We start from the raw sequence: 22,606 nt of genomic DNA on the forward strand, positions 1-22,606 counted from the left end.
GACCAGGATGTGGGGGTAGAAGGGTGGGTTGGCAAGTCTGCAGACGACACAAAGGTTGGTGGTGTTGTAGATAGTGTAGAGGATTGTCAAAGATTGCGGAGAGACATTGATAGGATGCAGAAGTGGGCTGAGAAGTGGCAGATGGAGTTCAACCCGGAGAAGTGTGAGGTGGTACACTTTGGAAGGACAAACTCCAAGGCAGAGTACAAAGTAAATGGCAGGATACTTGGAAGTGTGGAGGAGCAGAGGGATCTCGGGGTACATGTCCACAGATCCCTGAAAGTTGCCTCACAGGTGGATAGGGTAGTTAAGAAAGCTTATGGGGTGTTAGCTTTTAAGTCGAGGGATAGCGTTTAAGAGTCGCGATGTAATGATGCAGCTCTATAAAACTCTGGTTGGGCCACACTTGGAGTACTGTGTCCAGTTCTGGTCACCTCACTATAGGAAGGATGTTGAAGCATTGGAAAGGGTACAGAGGAGATTTACCAGGATGCTGCCTGGTTTAGAAAGTATGCATTATGATCAGAGATTAAGGGAGCTAGGGCTTTACTCTGGAGAGAAGGAGGATGAGAGGAGACATGATAGAGGTGTACAAGATAATAAGAGGAATAGATAGACTGGATAGCCAGCGCTTCTTCCCCAGGGCACCACTGCTCAATACAAGAGGACATGGCTTTAAGGTAAGGGGTGGGAAGTTCAAGGGGCATATTAGAGGAAGGTTTTTTACTCAGAGAGTGGTTCGTGTGTGGAATGCATTGCCTGAGTCAGTGGTGGAGACAGATACACTTGTGAAGTTTAAGAGACTACTAGACAGGTATATGGAGGAATTTAAGGTGGGGTTTTATATGGGAGGCAGGGTTTGAGGGTCGGCACAACATTGTGGGCCGAAGGGCCTGTACTGTGCTGTACTATTCTATGTTCTATGTTCTTCTCTGACCGGTGACACAGCGGCGGCGTGGACTGATTGTGTTGGGAGCCTAGGGATAGAAATAATGTAGCATACACAGTAGAGCCTCAACATTGAGCGCGTTCGTCTGGCGGGGGGTGGGGGGTCACATTTATTGGTCGGTTTTTCCTGGATTTGAAGATAATACAGAGTAAAGTATCAGTGCTTTGGGATCCCTGCTCCATGTTATCAAAGTCGCTGAATCAAACAGAATGGTGAAAGTTGGGGGGGGGGGGGTGTGGTTTGATGATAGCTGCTTAATACGCTACGAGCTTAGAATTAGGTCTATGATCTTAATATTCAAACACTCTTTACCTCAGATGCCCAAAGCCTATCCTGTGGCACTGGAAACGGTGGAGTATTTTGTTACCGATGTTTGCCTTCAGTGAGATATCTAAAGTGATCAGCATCTTGTCTCGGACTTTATGTTTTGTTCAATATTATTGAGGGTATTTGTTTTCAGATGGCTGACATACCACCCATTCACAAATATGCATCAGTATCTTGACCTCTGGATGCTCAGATATGTTCTACCTGCTTCTGGGCTTTATCTGAGGTTAAGGTGATACTAATCTGAAGTGCAAATGAAGAGTTTCTCAGTCATTCTGTAGATAAGCTCCATTCCAGCAGAAAGCTTGTTGGAGTTGAAATGCAAAATTGCAGTAAGAGAGATGGAGAGGAGGGTTGGAACATAGATACATCAAACACCTTCTGTATAGGGTTTGATCTGTGGTGGAGCCATTAGTTAGAATAGTGGCTTAGATGTTATCATGCAGGCATACAATGGAATGTCCTGCCTGGTTGCATCAGTGTATGGTATTGGGCTACAAGATCTTACAGAGGATAGAAAAACTCACTGAGGGTCACTGGGGTCTTCCTCCCCCCCCCCAACCCATGTGTGACATTCACCAAGAGCATTGTTGAGGATCCCTACCATCCATCCCACAATCTCGTTGACACACTACTATCAGAAAGGAGGTATAGGAGCATCAGGACTAGGACTGCCAGACTGGATAACAGCTTCTTCCCTCAGGATATGAGACAAATGAATACCCTGCCCCACTGAGGTCTCATCACTACTGTTTGCTGTTTATCTGTCCATTTCACATGCATTTTGAATTATATTTTATTAAGATATCTGTTGTAATAGTTTATTTTACATACTATGTGTGATATATGTATTGTAGGTGCACCGTGGTCTGGAGAAATGTTGTTTTGTTTGATTGTACACTGTATATGTACAGCCAGATGACAATAAATTTAATCTTGAAATTAAACTTGAGACAAATGTCTGAACAGGGAAATATTTGAGATTAATTTTATGCAGTTTCTTTCAGCTGTCAGAGTCAAAGGCTTATTTAAGGTCATGATTGGCCATGTATGTTGGTTGTCACTTCACCTCATACTTGCAATTATTGCCTGATATTGTAATATATTAATATTTATTAGTATCAGTTTAGAAAACTAAAAATAGTAAGTGTCAATCCAAAAAATCTAACCCATTCATTTTTTTGGGTACCCATTTGTGGTTGGATGAAGTCCTGAGGGTTTGATCACATGAAGTCTATGTACCTTGTTTATTTTAGAGGTGGGTCTCCTGTTTTGCGGTTTCTTATCAACAGATGTTGAATGAGAAGTTCCAAGAATTAGGAGGCCCACCCATTAACAAATGTGAGAGTGGAAGGTTGCCAACCTTCCTGGGTTGTGAAAAGGCTCTCTTGGAAACTGCTGCTGGCATCTGGAGATTTTTTGTTTTAAATAGCCCATCCTCCCTTGACCTGCTCTGTTGTAAAGTTCTTTATATGAACTCATGCACCAACCCAGCATTCACAGCTTGTTATAAATTCCAGATTTATTTAATTGAATTAGATTTCCTAGTTCCCCCATGGGATTCAAACTAAGAACAGCATTGCCAACAGTCCCATATTAACTGCAAAATGGAAAATTGGCTGAAGAGTATGAGGATTGTGTGGGAAAATGGATGTGGTAGATAATTAGTTGTAATTTTATTGAATGGTGGCATAGGCTCAGAGGACATAAAGATATCTTCTGTTTCTATTCCTTATGTTCTTGTCAAGATGGAAGTTGGCAATCTTGGTCTGAAGTTCAGTATGGGGTCAAATCAGCTGTAAACAATATGACCTAGATAAAGTGATATGAAACTGTACAGTATTTTCCTGTAACTATGAGGAAAGCCTGAAAGGGGCTTTAAATTCAATCTTAGTCATAAAATGTGAAACGTTTTACATTTTTTGACGTTTATTTGTGGGATTAATGGCAAAGTGGGCAATATTATTGGTTCTTGTATTTTTATTGATTTTAGAGATACTGAGATGTGCATTAGGCCCAACATTAAAGATGTTACTTACATAGTATCTGTTGTTAGTGAATCTCATGGCTATTTACCAGATTTGAAAAGAAACCCCTTATGAAATTTACCAAACTCTTTAGGGGAGAAGATTCTGATGGTAAACAATAGGAATTCTGCAGATGCTGGAAATTCAAGCAACATACATCAAAGTTGCTGGTGAACGCAGCAGGCCAAGCAGCATCTGTAGGAAGAGGTGCAATCGACATTTCAGGCTGAGACCCTTCGTCAGGACTAACTGAAGGAAGAGTGAGTAAGGGATTTGAAAGTTGGAGGGGGAGGGGGAGATCCAAAATGATAGGAGAAGACAGGAGGGGGAGGGATAGAGCCGAGAGCTGGACAGGTGATAGGCAAAAGGGGATACGAGAGGATCATGGGACAGGAGGTCCGGGAAGAAAGACAAGGGGGGGGGGTTGACCCAGAGGATGGGCAAGAGGTATACTCAGAGGGAGAAAAAGGAGAGTGAGAGAAAGAATGTGTGCATAAAAATGAGTACAGATGGGGTACGAGGGGGAGGTGGGGCCTTAGCGGAAGTTAGAGAAGTCGATGTTCATGCCATCAGGTTGGAGGCTACCCAGACGGAATATAAGGTGTTGTTCCTCCAACCTGAGTGTGGCTTCATCTTTACAGTAGAGGAGGCCATGGACAGACATGTCAGAATAGGAATGGGATGTGGAATTAAAATGTGTGGCCACTGGAATATCTTGCTTTCTCTGGCGGACAGAGCGTAGATGTTCAGCAAAGCGGTCTCCCAGTCTGCGTCGGGTCTCGCCAATATATAAAAGGCCACATCGGGAGCACCGGACGCAGTATATCAACCCAGTCGACTCACAGGTGAAGTGATGCCTCACCTGGAAGGACTGTTTGGGGCCCTGAATGGTGGTAGGGGAGGAAGTGTAAGGGCATGTGTAGCACTTGTTCCGCTTACACGGATAAGTGCCAAGAGGGAGATCAGTGGGGAGGGATGGGGGGGACGAATGGACAAGGGAGTTGTATAGGGAGCGATCCCTGCGGAATGCAGGGGGGGGGAGGGAAAGATGTGCTTAGTTGTGGGATCCCGTTGGAGGTGGCGGAAGTTACGGAGAATAATATGTTGGACCCGGAGGCTGGTGGGGTGGTAGGTGAGGACCAGGGGAACCCTATTCCTAGTGGGGTGGTGGGAGGATGGAGTGAGAGCAGATGTACGTGAAATGGGGGAGATGCGTTTAAGAGCAGAGTTGATAGTGGAGGAAGGGAAGCCCCTTTCTTTAAAAAAGGAAGACATCTCCCTCTGATGGTCTTTAGATTTCTCAACGTGGGCTGGGGGAGGTTGTTTTCAGGATCCACTATATGCTGCTAAATCCTAATTGGCCTTTACTACTGATAGTTCTAGGGCAAACTCATCTCTTGCCAAAACTTGGTGGTGGTAAAATTACCAATTGGTGGAGACAGGTCAGGAAATGAGATTGTTTTTTTTTTATAAAATGTTGAATAATGCATTAGTGTGAAATGTGGGTAAATTTGTTCCTTGAGAAACCTTTGGGTCTTTCACATTAACTGCAGCTTTACATCTGATCCATTATGGACTCCCTTCATCCGGCCATGCTCTCTTCTCATTGCTGTATCAGGCAGGAGGTACAGGGGTCTGAAGATTCAACACAACGTCTTCTCCATTGCCGTCAGTTTCTTGAACCAACTTGGAAAAAAAAATAATTCCACCTTGAACTATATTTCCTCAACTTGTATGTTATTTTTTGTTTAGTGTGTTGCATAACTTATGTGCAATTTATAGAAATTAGGTTTATATATTTTATGTTTATAAATTTTGTTTTGTTTCTTTAATTTTGTTTTAATGGTAGTTATTACTGGATGGTGATCTGAACCACAGTCTGCTCCTGGGTAGGCTTTAGAACTTGTGATATTATTCTATAATAATGAAGTGCAATACAGAGAGCTAGACAGACGGACCAGACAATTGTGCAATATTGCAAAGGAAGAATAGTTGAATCAAAAATGCAATGAAGTAGAAGGCCATGTTAACAACAGCAAAGAAATGCACAAGAAAATTAAGGAAATTACTGAAAGTAACAAAACCTCCTCTACAGGATGCATAAGATCAGTAGACGGATCCATACTAACAGATCCAGATAAAGTATGTGAGAGGTGGATTCAGTATATAGAGCAGCTGTTTGAGGATAATAGAGGGGAACCCCCAGTTATTAGATACCCTAATTCTGGCCCACCTAACACCAAAGAAGAAATAACTAAAACAATGAAAAGCATGAAACATGGTAAAGCCACTGGATCTGATGAAATTTCAGTGGAAATGATACAAGCCCTAGAAGATCTGGGCATAGATATTCTTTTTGAACTGTTTAATGGCATATATGAGTCTGGTGTATTACCTGACGATCTCTTGAAATCAGTATTTATAACTCTGCCAAAAATTCCTGGAACTGCGAAAATTATAGAACGATCGGTCTTATGAGTCACATAATAAAGATTTTGTTGAGAATTGTTCTGAGTTGAATTAAAAACAAGTTAAGGCCAGAAACTTCTAAACTGCAATATGGGTTTATTGAGGATAGAGGAACTAGGAACGCAATTTTCATAGTACAAATGCTTTCAGAAAGGGCAATTGAATATCAAAATTTTTTATGTTTTATTAATTTCACTAAAGCATTCGACAAAGTGCAACATGAAAAATTATTTCAAATTCTCACTAAACTAAACATTGATGGAAGGGACCAACAACTGCTTCAAAATTTATATTGGAACCAAATGGCAGCGATAAAAATTGATGATGATATAAGCAGTTGGACTAAAATTCAAAAAGGAGTTAGACAGGGATGCGTTGCCTCAGCAGAATTATTTAATATCTATAGTGAAATGATTCTCCGAGAAATAGAAGACCTTAATGGGTTAAAAATTGGAGGTGTTAATGTCAACAATATAAGATATGCAGACGATACCACCCTAATAGCAAGTGCTGCAGAAGACCTACAAATCCTCCTAGACAAAGTAGTACAAACAAGTGCAGATCTTGGTCTAACCATCAACTGTAAAAAAACCAAATGATGGTTATTATCAAAACAGCAGGATACTCCCAACTGCCAATTGTACATCAGTAACCAAGAGATTGAACAAAAGACCAGCTTTAATTACCTTGGTAGCTTTATATCACAAGATGCTAGAAGTAAAGTAGAAATAAAAAGAAGAATTGCCATTGTCAAAACCAACTTCCAAAACATGAAACCCATTTTTACCAACAGACATATTTCCATAACGACAAGGCTTAGGCTACTAAAATGTTACATCTGGTCAATCTTGCTGTATACTTCCGAAACATGAACTATAACACCAGAACTCCAAAGAAACTTAGAAGCAACAGAAATGTGGTTTCTTGGAAGAATGTTGAAAATATCAGATAGAGATAGGGTAACTAATGAGACAGTACTCCAACATGCCCATACAAAAAGATCTTTAATGAGAACATTAAATGAGAGGAAACTTAAATTCCTGGGCCATGTTATCAGAAAGGGAGAAATAGAATGCCTTACATTACAAGGCTGGGAAACGCGGAAGAGGAAGGCAAAGAAGAAAATATATGGACACTGTGAAAGAACTAATAGATCTAAGTGTGCGAGATATCACTGACACTGCGTGGGATCATTTGGTGTGGAAAGCCATGATCGCCCAAGCGTGTAACGTGCAAGGCACATTGAAGAAGAAGAAATTTTGTTCTTACCAAAAACTGATTTTCATGGCATGTATATACTGGGTGTGTATAACCATGACAATAAACTTGAATTTTGTGGGCACGCTGTGTTGGCACCAGAATGTGTGACAAGACATGTAGGCTGCCTCCAGCACACCTTAGCTTTTGTTGGTTGTTAACACGAACAACACTATGTTTTGATGTGGTTGTGATAAATAAATGATTCAGAATCTGAATTATTAATTATTAACTGAGTATCCAAATTATAATAAATGCTTTATTTCAGCAAGTTCTGTAAAGCCTTCCTTGGATCTTAAAATTCACTGTGCTCTTTGAGAAATTTCTGAGCTGTGATGATATTTCCAGAGTCATAGTTAGCATTCCTTCTAGTCATAGTCATACTTTATTGATCCCGAGGGAAATTGGTTTTCATTACAGTTGCACCATAAATAATTAAATAGTGATAAAACCATAAATAGTTAAATAGTAATATGTAAATTATGCCAGGAAATAATTCCAGGACCAGTCTATTGGCTCAGGGTGTCTGACCCTCCAAGGGAGGAGTTGTAAAGTTTGATGGCCACAGGCAGGAATGACTTCCTATGACGCTCTGTGCTGCATTTCGGTGCAATGAGTCTCTAGCTGAATGTACTCCTGTGCCCAACCAGTACATTATGTAGTGGATGGGAGACATTGTCCAAGATGGCATGCAACTTGGACAGCATCCTCTTTTCAGACACCACCATCAGAGGGTCCAGTTCCATCCCCACAACATCACTGGCCTTACGAATGAGTTTGTTGATTCTGTTGGTGTCTGCTACCCTCAGCCTGCTGCCCCAGCACACAACAGCAAACATGATCGCACTGGCCACCACAGACTCACACTTCACTCACAAACTTCCCCATTCAAAGGATTAGTCTACATTATTTCCACCAATCACAATGCTACCATTTATCCACCTGCCGCTACCTAACATATATTCTTTGATGCAATCATTCCAAAGGAATTGATATTTCTTTTTCAGTTTGGCTTAGAGGACATCAACCTAAACACATGAATATTCTCAGGGCACAGTTTCTGAATAGAGGGATGTCCCTTGGAAACAGAGATGAGGAAGAATTGTTTAGCCAGAGGTGATGAATTAGTAGAATCTATTGCTATGAATGGCTGTGGAAGCCAAGTCATTTGGTGTATTTAAGGCAGAGATTGTAAGGTTTTTGATTGCTAAAATATTTATGGGTTGCGGAGAGCAGGTGGGAAGATGTAGTTTTTTGGAAAAATCAGCCAAATGCTATAATTCTGCTGCTATACTTTATAATCTAACATAAGAAAAAGAACTAGGAGTAGGTCATACAACCCCTCAAACTCCTCTGCAACTTAATAAGATCATAATTAATCCTCCATGTCATTTAGTTACCTCCAGTTTCTATATCCTGCAGTTCTTTTCCACAGATGCTGTCTGGCCTGTGGAGTATTTGCAGAATTTCTGTAAAAATAAATGTTGCATTGTTGAGGCATTATAACTATCAATTATTTCAGAATTATGTGTGTAATCAGCACATAAAAGTATAAAGCTTGATCAGATTGCCATGTTGCCAGACTGAGCTGCCACAAGAAAGCACCATCAAGGATCAAGGATCTCCACCATCCAGGCCATGCTGTCTGCTCACTGCTGTCATCAGGAAGGAGGTAAAGGAGATTTAGAGCCCACACCACCATGCTCAGAAACAATTAATACCCTTCAACCATCAGGCTCCAGAACCAGAAGAATTAACTTCACTCACCTCAACATTGAACTGATTCCTCAATTTATGGACACACTTTCAAGGACTCGACAAATCATGTTCTCAATATTATTTATTTATTTATCATTAGCTTTTTGTATTTACACAGTTTTCTTTTGCACATTGATCATTTGTCAGTTTTTGTGTGTAGTTTTTCATTGATTCTATTATATTTCTTTGTTCTATTAGTGAATGTCTGCAGGAAGATGTATCTCTGGATTGTATGTGGTGACGTATACATATTTTGATAATAAATTTACTTTGAACTTTGAAAAGATGGTGTACATCTGAGTTTACATACAGTTATATGTCTCCCTTTCATGAAATTGGACTCAGTCAAGTAGAATTAACTAACTGTTGAAGCACGAATTATTGAAATGTTCACCAGCAGTAAGTGCTCTGAATATGGTTGTTGAATGCTTATTTTTTCATATAAAGGATTGAATGACATAAATGGATGTGTTTCACAAATGAACTGTGGGTGGTTTGTTCCTTGAGTTCTGCACGTCATCTGCAAGAGGCTGAGTTCAAACATTGCTGACAGGGCATGTTGCAGAAATGAAACCATGTGCATGAACCAGCATCGCCCACTGATGCTTAGCTTCAGCTGGACATTACAAATGATCTCCGTCTATAAAACACCAGCTTTCTTTCACAACAGAACTCACTTGGAGTCAGATGTGCACAAATAGATGGTCCATAAACACCAACTCAGTAAATAAAATATTACTGATTAGCTTTCATAGTAACTTAATCTCATGCTCACCTTGTTGAGCCAGGGATGGTGTTTGCCTGTTGGCAGTGAATCAGCTATCTGCTTTCATCTACTGCACAGACTATTCCTCTTAGAGTTTTAATATGCTTATGGGCTTTAAAACATTTACCTGACCAGATCAATGTGTAAACCATCACACTAATGTCATAGGAACAATAATCTGATTAAAAATTAGTGGGAAAAGCAAGGCAAATCTAATCCATTCAGTTGCCACACTCGGCCTACTTTCAATTATCAGTGAAGTGGTGGAGACATCATTGACAGTACATCAAACACCAGTGATTCACTGGTAATGAACAATGAACTGTGGGATGTGGAAGGAAACCAGAGAACCAAGAAGAAAAATAAACAGTACAGGATCAAGGATCAACTTTATTCACCATATATGCTCATATATACAAACGTTTGTACTTTATAAGGAACAGCAGTGGAACACGGTGTGGAAACACTTGAAAATTCTTCAAGATTCAGAGATGCTTTTCTGCACACCACTGTAATGAGTGGTTACTTGAGTTACTGTTGCCCTTCTGTCATCTTGAACCAGTCTGGCCATTCTCCTCTGACCTCTCTCATTAACATGGCATTTTGGCCCACAGAACTGCCACTCACTGGATGTTTTTAGTTTTTTGAACCAATCTCTGTAAACTCTAGAGACTGTTGTGCATGAAAATCGCAGGAGATTAGCAGTTTCTGAGTTACTCAAACTACCCCATCTGGCACCAACAACTATTCGATGGTCAAAATCATTTAGATCACGCTTCTTCCCCATTCTGATGTTTCATTTCAATAACAGCTGAACCTCTTGACCATGTCTGCATGCTTTTATGCATTGAGATGCTGCCACATGATGGGCTGATTAGATATTTGCATTAATAAGCAGGGGTATTGGTGTACCTAATAAAGTGACCACTGAATGTATGAGGGGTGATTGATAAGTTCATGGCCTAAGTTAGAAGGAGATGAGTTATACAGCTCTCGTTACATGCACATGCAGGTCAATTCTTTTAGTGATTATGTAGAAAGTTTGAAGTTAATAACTCATCTCCTTTTACCTTAGGCCACGAACTTATCAATCACCCCTGCTGCGGACACTTTCTGGAGATCCAAGATCTGTATGCTCCACGACCACTGGACTAAGTATGTAAATGTAGGAGGAGACTATGTTAAAAAATAAATGTGCTAGGTTTTCTAAAATTGACTCCTTCTACCTTAGGCCACGAACTTATCAATCACCCCTCATAGATTTACGTGTATTAGGAATTTGTTGAGGTATGTTGGCCAGGGCCATGACATGCAATAAAAAATAAATTTCAACAATTATAACAAATTATGTAAAAAAAGTTAAAGGTTAAAATACAGATATTGAATAAAATGTGCATAAATACATATAACAGTATTATAAAAAGTGACTTAAGGTGTTCGCAGTGCAGTAACAGGGGTAATAGAGTGTGGCTAAATAGAACAGTTAGAATTTACAACTGCCTTACACATGTCAGAAGGAAAAAGGCAGTTGCATCTCCACAATACCTTTATAGAATAAAATAAATTTAAACTCAATCTCTAAAGGACTAAGACTACTTTTTCTTACAATCAGTAAGGTACATTTCAGGAGCATTAGGGAATACTCTTCACTTATCTATTGAAGTACAGATCCAGCAAACCTCAAGCTCCATCAATGCTTGGCTTAAATTCTGCCATGATCACTTGCTGCTAGAGCTCAAGGACATAACAGCTGAGTTAAAGGGGCTATAGGTCTTATATTTTATATTAACTTTAGTGCAGCATCAAGGGTTCATTTTATTATCACAATATGCATGTACAATAGAAGAGTTTGGTAAAACTGAAGTTAGTAAGAATAAGGAGTAAAATTCTCCATCATCTGAAACATTTCTGACTGGGTGTGTTGCAGAAATGAAACCATGTACATGAACCGGCATCACCCACTGATGCTTAGCTTCAACTGGACATTACAAATGAACTCCGTCTACAAAGCACTAGCTTTCTTTCACAGCTGAATCACTGAGAGTCGCATGCGCACCTCACTGCTGCCATACAAAAGAATGTACAGGAGCTTGAGGTTCCACACCACCAAGTTCAGAAACAGTTACTACTCTTCAACCATCAGGCTCCTGAACCAGTATGGATAACATCCTTCACCTCAAATCTGAACTGATTCCACAACCTGTAGATTCACTTTCAAGGGCTCTACAACTCATGTTCTCAGAAATATTTATTTATTTATGTTTGTTTGTTTTTTGTATTTGCACACTTTGTCTTCATTTGTATATTGATTGTTTGTCATCTTTGTGTGTAGTTTTTCATTGATTTTATTGTACTTGTTTTGTGAATGCCTGCAAGAAAACGAATCTCAGGGTAGCAAATATGTACTTTGATAATAGATATAGTTTGAACTTTGAATATATGAGATGGTTTTCTGATTTTCAACTACAGGATTATTACTGATTATCAATTATAGAAGGAAGAAGCCAGAGGTCCCTGAATCAGAATCAGGTTTAATATCACCATCATATGTTGTGAAATTTATTAACTTTACAGCAGCAGTACAATGCAATATGTGATAATAGAGAGCATAAAACTGAATTACAGTAAATATATATTGTAATATATATAAATCGGATGACAGGCAGGAAAAAGGTGTTCCTGGATTGTTGAGTGTGTACCTTCAGACTTCTGTACCTCCTTCCTGATGGAAACAATGAGAAGAAGGCATGTCCTACCTAGGTGGTGGGGATCCTTAATGACGGATGTCGCCTTTCTGAGGTACCACTCCTTGAAGATGTCCTGGATATTATGGTGGATAGTGCTCATGATGGGGCTGACTAATTTTACAACTCTCTGCAGCTTATTTTGATCCTGTATAGTAACACCCCCTCCCCCCCGGCGGCCCCCCATACCAAATGGTGATGCAGTCATTTAGAATGCTATCCACAGTACATCTGTAGAAAGTTATGAATGCTTTTGGTGGCATACTAAATCTCAAACTCCTTGTGAAATATAGCTGCAGTCTTGCCTTCTTTATAGCTGCATCAATATGTGGGCCTCTGAGATACTGATATCCAGGAACTTGAAATTGCTCACTCTCTCTACTTCTGATCTCTCTATGAGGACTGAAGTGTGTTCCCTTGTCTTACCCTTTCTGGAGTCCACAATCAGTTCTTTGGTCTTACTGATGTTGCGTGCGAGGTTGTTGCTGTGTCACCATTCAACTATTTGGTATATCTCGCTCCTGTACGCCCTTTCATCACCATCTGAAATTCTTTCAACATTGGTTGTATTGTCAGCAAAATTTTAGTGGCATTTGAGCTATGCCTAGCCACACAGTCATGAGTGTAGATAGAGCTGAGCAGTGGGCTAAGATCCCTGATGTGTGTTGATTGTCAGTGAGTTGGAGATATTATTTCCAATCTGCACAGATTGTGGTCTTCCATTTAGGAAACTGAGGATCCAGATGCAGAGGGAGGGACAGAGGCCTGTAGCTTTCCAATCAGAGCTGTTGGAATGATGGTGTTAAATGCTGAGCTGTATTCAGTAAACAGCATCATCACATAGATATTTGTGTTGCCCAGGTGATCCAAGGCCATGTGGACAGCCACTAAGATTGCAACCTATTGTAGCATTAGGCAAATTGCAGTGGATCTAGGTCCTCTTTTGGGACAGAAGTCCAGAGGGTCAGTGGTTTAAATTTTTTGGTGTTAACATATCTGTCCTGGAACCAGAACTAAAGCCTCTATCTCATTAGAAGTTTGCATAAATTTAGTATGTCAGCAAAAACTTTGACAAACTTCTATATATGCACAGTGGAGAGTATCCTGACTGGTTGCATCACAGCCTGGAATGGAAACATTAATGCCCAGGAACTGAAAAGACTTCAGAAAGTGGTGGACACAGCCCAGTCCACAGGCAAAACCCTCCCTGCTTCTTCTTCTTTGTATGGAGCACTGTCACAAGAAAGCAGCATTCATCATCAACAACCCCCACCATCCAGGCCATGCCCTCTTCTCACTACTACTATCGGGCAGAAGATACAGAAATCTTATGTGCTACACTACCAGTTTCAGGAACAGTTATTACCCCTCAACCATCAGGCTCCTGAACCAGTGTGGATAACTCCACTCACCAGAAGATCTCACATTAAAGGACTCTTTACAACTCATGTTCTCAATATTATTTTTTATTTGCAGTTTGTCTTCTTTTGCTCATTGGTTGTTTGTCAGTCTTTGTCTTTTTATGTATATTTTTTCTTAAATTTTATTGTGTTTATTCCTTTCCTGTAAATGCCTGCAAGAAAATTAATCTCAAAGTAGTATATGGTAACATATTAAGTTCAAGTTCAATTGCCATTCAATCATACTCAAGAATACAGCCGAAAGAAACAGTGTTCCTCTGTGGCTAAGGTGCAAAAATATAGTATCTAGAGCACACAGCACACAGCACGTATAGCATATATAATTATGATAGGAGAAAAACATATAGTTACAAAGACAATAATAATAATAATCTAAAAATTAATATAGCCCAAGTCCCTGAGTGCCATGGCCTGTAGGTTGATGGTGGATGGATATCGTTCTGGAACAATGTTCCTGCAAGAACAGCCCGCAGCATTCCTCATCTCGCTGAAGTGCAGCCACAGACAAACGCAATCCAGCTTGTCTTCTTGGGAGTGAGCACTGGAGGACAGCACTGATGAGAGGGGCCAGCCCCCAGTCCAGTGTGGAATCCAGCAGCACACAGCCAGCTCCAGTGTCTCCTTCCCTGCTGGCTGCAATAGGTGACCCTGAGGCATGAGGGCCTGGTCCATGCCACACCGAGGCCATGCAGCTCTCCAGTTGTTGGTTTCAGCAATGAACCAGTGAATTGGACTCGCAATTTTCTACACCACCAACACTGTATTGCAATCAAAAAAAAAATGGCCAAGACAATCATTTATTGGACCACGCACCGCCTCTGTCACCTTCTTCCTTGGATGGATTGAAGCAGGCTGCAACATGGTACACAACAAGTCTGGCTCCACCACTATCCAGCAGCTCGCTGGTGGGACAGACCCACAGTACTTGATGCTCTTAATATCCAGCAGTGTCTTGTGATTGTACAAGACATAAAGGATGAACATTTACACCTTTGTTTGGACCCAGAAAGGCTGTTGTGACCAAGTGCCCTACTATCTTACCAGACGTTAAAAAGTATGAAAAGAAATTTACTTTGATGTTGATGGTTATTGTTGTTGGAGATAAATCATCACAAGCCTGGGTCAGTATTCTACTCCCAACCTCACTGGGTTGCTTCAAACTTCAGTTTCCCCTCAATGATATGGTAAGATATGGGGATGTTTGGTGCTGATTGAACAATATCTCAATCATAACACCTCTTATAAGAAATCAGCCCAAAATAAATAAACAGAAAATGCTGGCAACACCCAGCTGGTCAAGCAGTATCAGTGGAAAGACAAATGTAGCATAATTGACACTTGGGCAGAAGCTAATAACTCAAATAAAGAGCAAATGAAAACGCCAGACAATTAATATTTTTCCATATGACATTGGAGATGTGTGATGGAGAGTATATTGACGGGCTGGATCACAGCCAGGTATGGAAACATCAATGCCTTTGAAGGAAAAATCCTACAAAATGTAGTGGATACAGCCCAGTCCATCATGAGCCTCCCAACCATTTACATGAAATGTTGTCGCAGGAAAGAAGCATCCATCATCAAGGACCCCCACTACCCAGACCATGATATCTTCTCACTGCTGCCATCAGGAAGAAGGTACAAGAACCTCAGGATTCACAGCACCAGTTATTACCCCTCAACTATCAGGCTCTTAAACCAAAGGGGTAACTTCATGTAACTTCACTTGCCCCATCTCTAAACTGTTCTCACAACCGATGGACTCACTTTCAGGGACTCCATCTCATGTTCTTGATATTTATTGCTTATTTATTGTTATTATTATTTCTTTTTTCCTTTCTTTTTGTATTTGCACAGTTTGTTGTCTTTTGCACATTGGTTGTCTGCTCTGTTGGTGTGGTCTTTTATAAATTCTATTACAGTTGTTGGATTTATTGGGTATGCTCACAAGAAAATGAATCTCACAGTTGTAATATGGTGACATATACTGTATGTACTTTGATAATAAAACTAACTTTGAATTTTCAAGGAAGCCTTTCTCCCCAACCCTTCTATCATCTCCCCATAGAAACTACCACTGATCTCCTTACCTGGATAATTAAACTCTGAACCTTGGGATGTGGAAGAAAACCAGAGAACCAGGAAGGAAAATCAACATCACAGGTGGAATTTACAACTGCCTCACACGTAGAAGGAAAAAGACAGTTCAATACTAGAATGAAATCAATTCAAACTCAACCCTTAAAAGCCCAAGTTTTTTTTTTACTATTGGTAAGGTGCACATCAGGAGCATGAGGGAATACTCTTCGCTTATCTGGATAGGAGCAGATCCAGCAACCACAAAGCAACTTGATGCCAACCAGGAAAAAGCAGATCATTCAATCCTGATGCAGGGTCTCAACCCAAAATGCCAGCAACCTCTTTGCCTCCACTGATGCAGCTTGATCTGCTAAGTGTGAAGTGTACTTTGGGAGGACAAACCAGGGTAGGACTAACACAGTGAACTGTCGGGCACTGATGAGTGCAGAAGAACAAAAAGATGTAGGAAATGCAGATCTATCATTAATGGAAGGTAGCTTCACAGGTAGGTAGGATCACAAAGAAAGCTTTTGCCACTTTGGCCTTCATAAATCAGAGGATTGAACACAGAAGATGGGATTTTAAGTTGAAGTTGTACAAGACGTTGGTGAGGCCTAATTTGGAGTATTGTGTGCAGTTTTGGTCTCCGACAGTAGGAAACCAAATAAGGTTGAAAGAGTACAGAGGAAATTTTTACAAAGATGTTGCTAGGACTGGAGGACCTGAGTTATAGGGAAAGGTTGAATAGATTAGGATTTTATTCTCTAGAATGTAAGAAGATGGAATTTAGGAGATGATGACGCCTAACGGTGACTCCTTTGCTCGCATCTTTGGAAACAGCTCTACTTCTATCCTTAATATCTCTATTTTTCCCTTTCAGGATTCTTTTGAAGACCCTGACCTGGAGTTACATGCTGACTTCAGTTCTTTGCGGGGGAATAGGACCCACTCTGGTGGTCTCACGACTGGCCGCTATTTGATATACCAAGGATGCGGCCAAGAAGACTTGTGTACCTTCAGAGTTTCGGGATTTTATGGCCCTGTAAGTGGGCGGACTCGAGGTCGGTGCTGCCATCTGGTGTGTTGTGGGAGTACACGGAAGATCGAAAGCAACAAGCTGGCTGCTGGCTGTGTTCTTTGGGCAGAGAGCTCGGAAAAAGCAACGCAACAGAATTTTAACATCGTAAATCAGCGAGTTGTTTGTTATGTCTTGCCTCTTGCTGTGAAATAGGGACACCTTTTTTCACTTATTAGGGACTAAGCAGAACAATAGTTTGTCATGGAACAGATGGGCCAATGGCCTGTTTCTGTGCTGTACTGTTCTATGACAGTATAAGTTCTTCCAGTAGTTTGTTCTAGGTGCCAGCATCTGCAGTCTCTCCTGCATCTCCAAAGCAGATCAGTTGATTAACACCTCAACCACTCATGGCAGCATCCATCATTAAGTGCCCCCACCACCCAAGTCATAGCCTCTTCTTGTAACTACCATCAGAGAGGAAGTAGAGGAGCCTGAAGCCCTACACTCAATGTTTTAGGCATAGCATCTTCTTCTCCACCATCATATTTCTGAATGGACAATGACACTACTTCACATAAGTGTGTACAAAGTGCACTGCAGTTACTCACAGACTACTCAGACAGCATTTTCCAAACTACCACCAGGAAGGACCAAGGAGAACATCACTGAAGATCTATCCTGGGTTCAACATATTGATCCTATTATGAAGAGGGCCACCAGCTGCTGTATTTCATTAGGAACTTGAGAAGATTTGTTGTGTCACCAAAGACTCGGGCAAATTTCTACAGATGTATAGTGGAGAGCATTCTAGCTGGTTGCATCACCTTTTGGTGTGGAGGGTCTACTGCACAGGCTACTGCAGAAAAAGCTGCAGACTTAGCCAGCTCCATCATCAGCACTAGCCTTCCTACCATTGAGGACAACTTGAAACAGCGATGCCTCAAAAAGGCAGCATCTATCATTAAGCGCCCCCCCCACCACCACCACCACTGAGGACATACCCTCTTCTCATTAGTACTATCAGAGAGGAGGTAGAGAAGGCTGAAGACCCCCACTCAATGTTTTAGGAACAGCATCTTCCCCTCCACCAATCAGATTTTTGAATGGGCTATGAATCCATGAACTACTTCAGTATTTTTGCTTCCATTTTGCACAACTTATTTATTTTTTATACAGTATTTATATTTCTATTTATAATTTACTGTATACTATGCACTTTACTGCTGCCACAAAAAAACAAATTTCACAATATCTGTCAGTGTTAATAAACCTGATTGTAATTCTGATTCTGAGGATACGTAGGATCACCACCACCTGCAGGTTCCCCTCTAAGCAACAGATTATTCTGATTTTGTAGAAGATTTTCTGTCCTTCATTGTCACTCGATTGAAATCCTGAAATATTCTACCTAATACTCACCAGAAAGACTGAAACAGCTCAAAAGAAGGGCCTTCAACACCTTCTTGAGGGCAAATAAAGATGGGGAAAAGTGCTAATTTTGCCAACTATGTTCAGATCATAAAAATGAATAATATAAAATATATCTCCATATTCACAGAAGAGAATTTACCAGCATTTGTCTGTGTAACTATGTAAGTGGAAATGCCTCATCAAGGCTACAAGATATTGGAAGTTTGCATGCTGTGTTGAGTTCCACGCTAAGTCTGAGGAGAGGAAAGAAGGAAAGATCACATTTGAATTTACTTATAAACAGCGAACTTGAAATTGGAACTTTGTAACAATGTTGGTATGGAGAGATTTGATGAAGGTGAACAAGATTATGATTGCTTATAGTATATGTACATATATGTACAATAGATAGAAGCTGTTGCTATTGAAACAAGGACCGGGGACATAGATTTAAAATATTGTAAAAATGCTGGAGAACTCAGCGGGTCAGGCAGCATCTATGATATTTCAGGTGGAGACCCTTCATCTGTCTACACAGATTTAAAATTTTGGGCAAAAAGTTACTAGGTTAAAGATGAGGTAAATTCTGTTTACTGGGAGAGTAGTTATGATCTGGAACTCAATAAACAAACTCGTAGAGGAATATGAAATAGAAAACGTCAGCAGTCAGCATTAATGGAAAGAGAAATATTTGTGGTGTGTTAGGCGTTTCCAACATTTTCTGTTTATATTTCAGATGTCCAGCTTCGAAGTTTTCTTTCTGATCTCGCTTTCAGAGGAAGTTGGATCGACACTTGAGAAAGAATAAGTTGTAGTGCTATGGGGAAAGAGTGGGCGAATGGAACTGACTGTAAGAATTCTTTAATTTCAGACTCCAGCTTCGGAGCCTCTACTGGTGATTAATGTGGCTGCATTTCTTTCCACTATATATTTCGACCCAGTCAATGATTTAAAAAAAATCTCTATTCAAACATGTTAACCAATGTAATATCAATGCCTATGCTGAATTTTTCCCCTGCTGCAGGCTCTCTTCACGTCGTTAATCAATCTCCCGCAGAGACGCTCACAAAAGTATTCTGCTTTGAATTGTCAACCCTACCCTCAGTCAGGCGTGGTCACGTCGCTCGGGAGCGCGCGTTGTCTGAGCTTGGCCGATTCGATTCGGGAGAGAGAAAAGGACAAGCAACCCTTTCCACATACACATAGACCTACAATACTCACTGCAAAATAAAAATACTACTGGTAAGTCGGTAAATAATAATCCTTATTTTTAAAAAGAGGTGAGAAATATCAATCCCAGACCTTTCGTTTAATCTATAACGGGTTTGTTTCTTTTTGCGTGGGGGCTTTTCCAACGATAGCCGGTCTGTTCTGATGGGACATTTCGGGTGTGTGTTCAGTGTGATTGCATTTAAAGGTTTTGTTCAATTAAGAACAGACCTTTTTTTTATCAGCGTTGCTCATAAGATTGTTTCCATTGTGTGTATTGACCTCTTGGGAATGGGTTTTGTGTCTTGTTTGTGTGTTTTGCCTCATTTTTAATCATCTGTTGCTGCCCTCCGCCATCTTGTGTTTGGATTTTGTTTTGGGGGTGTAACTGACCCAACCCAAGGGAAATGGAGGCATCTTCTAGCAGAGGGGACTCTCTAATATCTCTTGCAGGATAGGAAATGCTCAAAGTAAAAACACTGTCACTTAAAACCCCGGGTTAAGTAAGCCCTTTCTCCATTCCTCTCCATCTCCCTCTCCCCAAAGTTGGAGCATCATGTGGGTATCTTATTTCTAGGTTAGCTTTCTTTCTTTCAACTTGGAAAAAACCCCTTTCCAGTTTTCTGAAGGTTTAAAATTTGAAAAGTTTTTATTTTGGTGTATTGTTAATTTTTTAATGCTAAGTCATTGCTTATTGGGCTCCTGTTATGCCGGTTAAGTGGGGTGTGATATTGAATATGCTTTCTTTGTAACTAGTGAGAGGCATTTGTAAATCGAGGCCCTTCTGTTTATGAGGTGGGAGGGGGGAATGATATTATTTAAAACCGAGATTCAGTTTTTATGGTTAAAAGTGTTACAACATAGGGTTCAACATCATGTTTTTGCGTTTTGTACATCTGCAGGATTTGGTTGTAAATTATAAGTCTAATCAGACAGTTCCTTATGTTTAAAAAAACCCGGAAATATCAGGACATCTAAAATGAGGTAATCTATTTTAAAATGGCAACCGCCCTAAATTTAGATTTTCTTTGGCTTCTGTGCCCGTGTGTGTTTTTGGCAGTTTTATATTCCTGTTAAGGTTTTTGGACCTTTTTAAAAGAAAGGTTTGGAACTAGAAATTTTTGCTTTGCTTTTTCATGAGTAAACTGTGACCCAAGTTAGGTTGGCTTTCAGAAAACAAAATACTGACTGTCTGATCTGTAGTTTTCGTTGATTGTATCTCCTCCTCTCCCCCCCAAAAAAAGCTTGTACACCAGATTAGTTTGTCTACATTTTTTTCCAATTTGATGAGTTGTTTTAGAACTTGTGTTTAAAAATACTTTAGAGATTTTGCCGGGTCATGTAGTCCGTGTTTTGAAATGGTTTTTCTTTTTAACTTCAAGTCACATTAATTTTTATTTCACTTAATACAAATAAAACTATACAAAAATTAACACTTAAGAATATACAGTGTAAATTAACAAAAAGAGAATAGGTGTATCCCTGATGTTTTGGCAGACATGTCATCTCTGGAGATGACATTTTCTTAAAGAAGTAAGCTCTCATTGTTTCCCGTAAATGTAAATGAAAACTGGTTCTAGACCCGTTTGAACAGCAAAAGAATTTTTGCCTATCTAAATGCTGAATATTTTGAATTTTATTTAAAATGGACTATAGTGGCTGATATTTTACCTGCATTTTTAAGGAACATTAAATGTCTTTGTATCTGTTATATTTGATCCACGAGCTAACTTTAGAAACATAGAAAACCTACAGCACAATACAGGCCCTTTGGCCCACAAAGCCGTGCCAAACATGTTCTTACCTTAGAAATTACCTAGGATTACCCATAGCCCTCTATTCTTCTAAGCTCCATGTACCTATCCAGGAGTCTCTTAATACCCTATCATATCCGCCTCCACCACCGTCGCTGGCAGCCCATTCCGTGCACTCACCACTCTCTGCATTAAAAAAAATTATCCCTGACATCTCCTCTGTACCTACTTCCAAGCACCTTAAAACTGTGCCCTCTCGTGCTAGCCATTTCAGCCCTGGGAAAATGCCTCTGACTATCCACACGATTGATGCCTCTCATCATCTTATACACCTCTATATGTCATCTTGTACACCTCCATAAATTTATAACTTTATTAAATTTATACGGGAAAATATTGAACAAAGCTATTTTTGAAGAAAGCTTCACCAAGGATCATCACCTTGTCATAGTGGAGAGTCTTGTGGGATCTTGAGAGCGATGCCGTCTGGAGTTTTGATCCTGATAGCGATACCCGTAGCAGTAAGGTCAAGAAAGAGGTTCCAGACAAAGAAGAGTCCAACCAAAAACTTAACAGTGGAGCTGGCGGAAGATGATGACATCACAACAGTAGTGAAAGAACCTCAGTTATCTTGCATTCCATACCACTGGACGCTGACCCCAATCTGTCAAGGAGTATGTGGTGGCTGCCCATGCATCAGCCTCCCTAGGTAAACAAAGTCACACACAGGCGTACTCCATTCAGTGATTCCATCCTAACACCCTGGATTAAGTCCCCTACCAATAGACTACCCCTCAGGAGAACATCATACTACTATGAATGCTATTATTTGAAGAAAGGAAAACAGTTTTTGGTAACACTTCTCTAATTCCTTGTGATATCCCACTTCTCTGATACCCCAACAAATGCTAAGAGGATCTGTGGTTAGATCCCCACTTCCTGCTCAAGTACTTTTTTAATAGCTGGCACAGCAGTGTGGTTGCCTTTGATTGCAGTGGTTCAATGAAGGAACAGTTGGGAGAAAATAGGTTGGGGTAGATAATGCTACAATAGAATCAGAGTCAGGTTTGATATCATTGGCACACGTCCTGAAATCTGTTGTTTTGCAGCAGCAATACATAATAAAAAAAACTATAAATTACAATAAGAAATATACTCTATATAAAAAATTAAATGTAGTGCTAAAAGTGAGATAGTGTACATGGGTTCATTGTCCATTCAGAAATCTGAATGCCGAGGGGAAGAACTTTTTCCTAAAATGTTGAGTGTGTGTCATCAGGCCTCTGTACCTTTTCCTTGACGGTAGTAAAGAGAAGAAGGCATGTCCTGGATGGTGAGGGCCCTTAAACATGGTTGCCGCCTTTTTGAGGCATCACCTCTTGAAGGTGTCCTGGGAGCTGGGGGGTAGGGGTGGCTAG

At 40.3% G+C, this 22,606-nt stretch overlaps 1 protein-coding gene across 2 annotated transcripts in view; it reads left to right on the forward strand.

Annotated features, from left to right (window-relative positions):
* Positions 1-19,322: 19,322 nt before the first annotated feature.
* Positions 19,323-22,606, forward strand: part of LOC134356688 (transforming protein RhoA) — a 129,325-nt gene continuing 126,041 nt past the window's right edge. Inside the window, exon 1 of one of the 2 annotated variants that reach the window (XM_063067725.1) lies at positions 19,323-19,467. The gene's annotated coding sequence lies outside the window, so the exon portion shown is untranslated. The remainder of the gene's footprint in view (positions 19,468-22,606) is intronic. The other variant, XM_063067724.1, reaches the window with a different exon arrangement.

This window comes from Mobula hypostoma, chromosome 15 (assembly GCF_963921235.1).
Source record: "Mobula hypostoma chromosome 15, sMobHyp1.1, whole genome shotgun sequence".
Classification (NCBI taxonomy): Eukaryota; Metazoa; Chordata; class Chondrichthyes; order Myliobatiformes; family Myliobatidae; genus Mobula; species Mobula hypostoma.